Source organism: Pseudophryne corroboree, chromosome 1, assembly GCF_028390025.1.
Source record: "Pseudophryne corroboree isolate aPseCor3 chromosome 1, aPseCor3.hap2, whole genome shotgun sequence".
Taxonomy (NCBI): Eukaryota; Metazoa; Chordata; class Amphibia; order Anura; family Myobatrachidae; genus Pseudophryne; species Pseudophryne corroboree.
The window spans coordinates 1,021,272,805-1,021,279,595 of record NC_086444.1 but is presented as its reverse complement, the minus strand read 5'-3'; positions in this window follow the sequence as shown (position 1 = coordinate 1,021,279,595).

The following is a 6,791-nucleotide window of genomic DNA, read 5'->3' as shown; positions in this document are numbered from 1 at the left end:
CTAGAACCTGTGCAAAACCACAAAGGACTTTGTACCCGTATGTCGCGCATGCGCATTGCAGTGCACACGCATGCGCAGAAATGCCGATTTATAGCCTGATCGCTGCGAACAACGGCAGCTAGCTATCAACTCGGAATGACTCCCATTATTAGATGCCTCCCAACACTTCTACTTAGAGGTATGCACCTTCACTGGTTTGGGTGGATTATCTAGTAGCTTTGCTGAAAAACCAATGCATTCTGTAGCTCCAATCCAGAGAGCTTTGTTAGTGATGCACAATCTGTTTCTAAATGTGTAATTGATATTATTTTTTATGGGCATGAGAGTCACACAGTATTAATTCTGCACTGACACTCAGCTCCCTGGGATCCTATCCAACAGTACTACTTATTGTTTTGTAAAAATGAAGAAAAATCTTGCATACTGTACAGTATATTAGGAAACTAAATATGTATCCTTTTTCTTGCAATCACACTAATAACAAAAGCAGAAACCATTGTTTTTAACTTTTGTTTAAACCCTTCTCACACTTAAAAAAACTAGATGTTTAGAGAGACGTTTAGAGGCCTGTATCAAACTCATGCAGCTGTATAAGTCACCTTTTGTTACGATAGGCACAGCAAAAGATACTGAAGCAGGCCTGTTTCAAGTAGTCAGATGACATTTAAATCATAATAAGACTTCTACTTTCTTAAAATGAAAAAAATAGAAAAAAAAATATGAAAAGCTGATGACCCAAAGCTATATAAAACAATGGTCCACTGACTTCCTATGTTCATAATATGAATTATTGAAAAGATTATGCCAGAATAAAGAAAATCTGAACAGAAGTCCAGAACTTATTGGAACTTGTACAGAATCTGTCAAAAGGTATAATATTTTAGAATTAGAGATATGCGGATTCAGATTTACTTGGCTCTTAATGCCGAAATTAATGCAAGTTCGAATTTATCCCGATTTTTTTTTTTATTGGATACGCAAAACACGTGACATCCAAGATGACGTTTTGAGATTCGGGTAAATCTGAATACATTTTGCACCACCTAGTCACACATCTGCTGAAGAGTACATTTGTGCATGCACTTTAATTAATGTTATAAAAAGCTTCCAATATACAAGTGTGCCACATGTAATAAAAGACCATTCAGATGTCTTGATATTCATGATGTAATATTACATTTCCCCAAATCTAAGAAACCTCAAAACGATATATATATATATATATATAAAACATGTAACATGTTATATATAACTTGTTATACAAAACATCTACCATGGCCAACCTCCTGGCTCCTGTCTGCAGGGAGAGACATATTCTTACATCTCCACACTCCACTAGTGATGCAAGGAGCTGGATCAAAAGTCCTCTAGACATACCGGATAAGTGCTGCATATAGGGTGGTAGGTAGGGAGAGGGTGGTGGTGGCACTACTACTACTCTGTGGAATTATCTGTAAGAAGAAATATTACAACCTTGTGGCATTGTGTGTAAATGGCACTACTGTTACTACTCAGTGGCATTATGTGTAAGTGGCACTACTACTACTACTACTCTGTGTTACTACATTTAAGGACACTAATACTCTGTGACATTATGTGTAAGGGGCACTATTACTACTCTGTAGCATTATGTGTAAGGGCACTATTACTACTCTGTGGCATTATGTGCAGGTGTACTACTATTCTCAGTGACAATGGGCCTTATTCAGACCTGCTAGCAGCAGCAAATTTGTTAGCTAATGGGCAAAACCATGTGCACTGCAGGTGTGGCAGATATAACATTTGCAGAAAGAGTTAGATTTGGGTGGGTTATATTGTTTCTGTGCAGGGTAAATGCTTGCTGCTTTATTTTACACTGCAATTTAGATTTCAGTTTGAACACACCCCACCCAAATCTAACTCTCTCTGCACATGTTATATCTGCCCCCCTACAGTGCACATGGTTTTGCCCATTAGCTAACAAATGTGCTGCTGCAATCAGGTCTGAATTAGGCCCGTTATGTTTAAGGCCAATGCTACTATTCAGTGGCATTATATGTAAGAAGCACTACTACTATTCTGTGGCATTATGTGTAAGGGGCACTACTACTACTCTGGCATTATGTGTAAGGGGCACTACTACTACTCTGGCATTATGTGTAAGGGGCACTACTACTACTCTGGCATTATGTGTAAGCGGTGATACTAATACTCATTGGCATTATGTGTAAGGTACACTGCTACTTCTCAGTGGCATTATGGGTAAGTGACACTACTATTACTCTGTGGCATTATGTGTAAGAGGCAATACTACTACTCTGGCATTATGTGTAAGGGGTGATAATACTGTTCAGTGGCATTATGTGTAAGAGGCACTACTACTACTCTGTGGCACTTTTCATAAGGGACATTATTACTACTCTGTGGCATTATGTGTAAGAGGCACTATTGCTACTCTGTGGACTACTATAGGTGTAATAGGCACCACTACTACTGTTTGGCAATACTTTTAAGGATACTACTACTACTCCGTGGCACTATTCATAAGGGGCATTATTACTACTCTGTGGCATTATGTGTAAGGGGCACTATTGCTGTGGGCATTATGTGTAAGGAGCACTACTACTACTCTGTGGCCTTATGTGTAAGGGGAACTACTACTCCTCTGTGGCTTTATGAGTAAGGGGCAACACTACTACTACTCTGTGGCATTATGTGTAATGAGCACTTCTACTTCTCTGTGGCATTATGTGTAAGGGGCACTACTACTGCTACAATGTGTCAGGAGTAAGGGGCCCTACTCTTACTCTATGGCATAATGTGTAAGGGGAACTGTTACTGTGTAGCTTAACATGAAAGGGGCACTACTATGTGTTGTAATGTGTATAAAGACACTACTGCGTGGTGTATTGTGAATTGTGGGTGCTATTGTGGGGGTCCATTTATAATTCAACAGTTGTGGCTTAATTCCTGAAAACACCCGTTTAACCGAAAATATTTAGTATCACCTTAATGTATCACTGAGGGTATGCAACAGGTATTGGAGATCCCTCCATTCTCACCTGCAGCCACAAACTCATAGGTTTCTAAGGGGGATGTGATGCTGTCAACTTTTGGAATACTTTGCATTCTGGAAATAGGTCACCCAGTTACAACAGTAGTCCATTGGAGCCCCATAAGTAGCTTATGGGGCTACAATAGACTACCGTTTTTACTGCAGTGACCAATTTCCAGAATAGTATCCTGTTTTAGCTTATGGGCTAAACATAACATAATTAGCTCTGAGATGGTTCCCCTGGAAGACAAGACCCAATTCATGGCCCTGTATGTACCCTATGCCCCCAGTGTAATGAAAATGAGGGTGCAGCTTACAAGGACAGTATATCCTATGAGACTACAGCTCTTGTATTGAGGCTATGCCCATTTACCTATCACCACTAATCACTTACCCTTCACCTTTCATGGTGCCCGCCTGTAATTTTCTTAAAGATCTGCTCCTTATTATTGATACTGTACATATGGTGTAACTGGAACCATCCCACTGGAAACAGTGCTATACAGGTGAATGACAATCTAAGGAAGGTCACTAAAGCCCCACCAAATGGAAGATCTAACAAATCCACCAGATTATTGTTCTTTAACTTCATTTGAAAAAATACAGCAAATGTTCTAGTCTATTTTTCAAATAGCTAAATTGCAGCATCAGATTGATATCTACAGCATGCGTCGCATTTGATTCTGACTGGAGTCCTCAGATGTAGCTGGACTTGTCAGTTTTAAATCTACATTATGTTCCTTTAGCTTGTAAAAGTCAAAGAACAATTTCTACATTTACATTTTTTTCATAACATAAAGGAGAGTAGCAAGAAATATGAAATTCATTGATGATCTGACACGACAAGTCATTCTCTGTCTTTCAAACATAACACAGTGTGTAATAGAAAGTTTGTTTTATGGTCTTCCTTTCCAGTATAAAGAAAGTATGAGTAGCTTAGAATGAACATGCTATAATTTGAAATCAATCACATTCTATGGGACGAATATAATAATGCCCGAGATCGCTGGAGATGCGAGATGACAGCCGATGTTTGGCTTTTTTTACAGGGGCAATCACTTACAAGGCAAAACCATGCCTTGTAGGTGTTGCCCCTTTAAGAAATGTCCGAGATCATCCGGCATCTCAGACCTCTGGCGGTCTCAGGTGTCATTACAGCCATCCCTATATGTTATTATGTTAAAATAGGAAGCAAAACTAATTGATACACGAGGGAGTTAATACTATACACTCAATGACTTTGTCATATTAATTCTCATAATGGGTGGATATGACAAGTTCATGTTTTAAGTTAAGAAAAACTTAAATAGCATTCAAATGTCTGTCTATATCAAAGCACTTGATACTGTATGTCATATGCCTGTTAGATTCATGTTTGCCCCATTTCTAAAGCAGTGTCATTTTCCCCTTACACTTTTTAGTTATATATGCTGTGCTATTAAGAACACCTGTGTTTCTTTTGTAATTTAACTTTTTAAAATGTTTTATGGAAAAATAAGTAATAACCAAGTGAATAGAATAATAGGAAATTCAGGGAATGTCTTTATGGTTTAGCAACAGTATAAGACAAGAAACCTTGTTGGGTTATAATACAGTAATTCAATATCCAACACAAGACATAAGTTCTAACATATATTATACAAGAATGCAAATGTTTTGATGCCATCTTACTAGCATGGCCTAATACAGCAAAAGCCTCACTGGTTATAATACAAAGCAAAAAGTGACTCCAGGAATCCTGAATCGATATATGTTCCACATAATTTTTGTACCAGCATTTGTCTGTGTCAGACAATTTCTAAGAGCTACTGCAAATTGTGGAGAGCTTTTGCTTGGTTTTCCTGTGGTCTAAGAGCTAATATAGGAAAAGTAGATCAATCACATGAGCTGTGGTCTTGCCCATCTTTCAATCCCCCCTATGTGCTTTGGTGGATTGATGGTAAGAAAATGAGTTCCTATCATGTTTTTTCTAACCTCAACTCCCCATAGTTGGTATATCATATAGTTTGTACTGCAGTAGCACAATCATTCCTTTTCAGAAGACTAATTTACTGTGTACAAATAAATACATATTGCTGATCTTGCTACTTTAGCTGTACCAACTTATTGCATGTTTTTGACCAACATTATTTTTTAATCAATCGATTTAATTGATTTTTCATGTTAATAGACAAACATAAAGAAACAACACAAAAATTACATTAAGAACAACAAAGAGAGAGTAGCATATGCATTTTCAATAACTGAGCATAAAGCAGAGCTATTTGCTTAGTTGTATACAGTAAATGATGCAGTATTGGGTCATCTCAAGACAAGTTAAATGACAGACCCTTCAATAAAAGTCAGTGTCAAATACATATATTAAGGATAAAAGAGATCTCCTATTCGCCAAAGAAAGTAACAACGGAAGTAAAAGAAGTATAGAAGCGTACATGGAGGAAGGACAGCACCGGCAAGGTTTGGCCAATGAGTCATAAAATACACAATGTAGATTAGGGCTAAAGGGGTAGGTACAGAAAACCTCAGCTTCAACCTGTGTGCAGTGTCCGGGTCTGAGCCAGGTTAAAGCTGGAATTTATGTTTGAAAGGACTACTATTTAATGACATTTCTCACTGTATCATGTTTCTGTAAGTATGATATAGCAAGCTAGCTGCATGATAGTATTAGTGATTTCTTAGAACACTCAGAATAATCTTATGTTGATATTTTTCTGATTGCAGAAAAGAATATGTGATACAAACAATGTGCTTGGATCCTAGAGACTTAAACAAAGCTGTTAGGTCTCATTTTTCTAGATCTGTCCTCGAGGATATTCAAAGTAAAACCTTAGGCAAAATGACAATGTTATCCATCTTTGATGGGGAAAAAATATGACTTCTGGCAAAATAAGATATCTGAAGTTTCTGCATACCTTCGCATGTTTATAAAACAAACCATGGGGAGTATACAAGTTTTACAAACTTTTTTATGATTATCCTCTACAAGTAAAATTGTAAAAAAAAAACACTTTGGTGACTTTTATTTGTGACATGCTCATGACAGGCAGTAAAGCAAAGGGAATGCACTAAAACAGCAAAGCCAGCTACAAAATAATAGACTGATGAAGAAAAAGTATCGCTCAAGCAAAATAATAAACTGTACTCTAAGGAAAAGTGAAGTTACAGAGGTACAAAGAAATTGAAAATTTCAATGTAAACTCTCATCAAATGTTCTGTATATCTTTATAAAATCTAATTAAGTTACAGATTTTATATATTTGCCTACTTGTATGTACTGTACAATTATTTTATTTATTTTATTGTTTTGCTTATTTTGTTGTTTGAAAAACAAACTTTATGGGAAAGGTACACAGACAATAAAGTACATAATGAACAGCTTTTCAGTTGAAGTCAAGATTTAATGCATAAAACATGACTGAAACCGGAATATTTTCTTATTTAACAGACATTATTATTTGCATTCTTAATGAAGCATCAAGTCCCTCCTTTCTCCAGGATCATATTGTAGAGTCAGTTTGACTCTACAATATTCAGCGAGATGTAATGGAGTCCGAGATCGCCGGAGGTGCAGAATGCCAGACGATCTTGGGCATTTTTTTAAATGCGCAAACACTTACCAGGGGATGCAGTGAGGATGGGATCCCCTCACAAGGCATGATTTTGCCTTCTGAGTGTTTGATCCTTTAATAAAAGTCAGAGATCAGCTGCCATCCTGCACCTCCAGCATTACATCCCATCAATGTTCTGTAGCAACTGA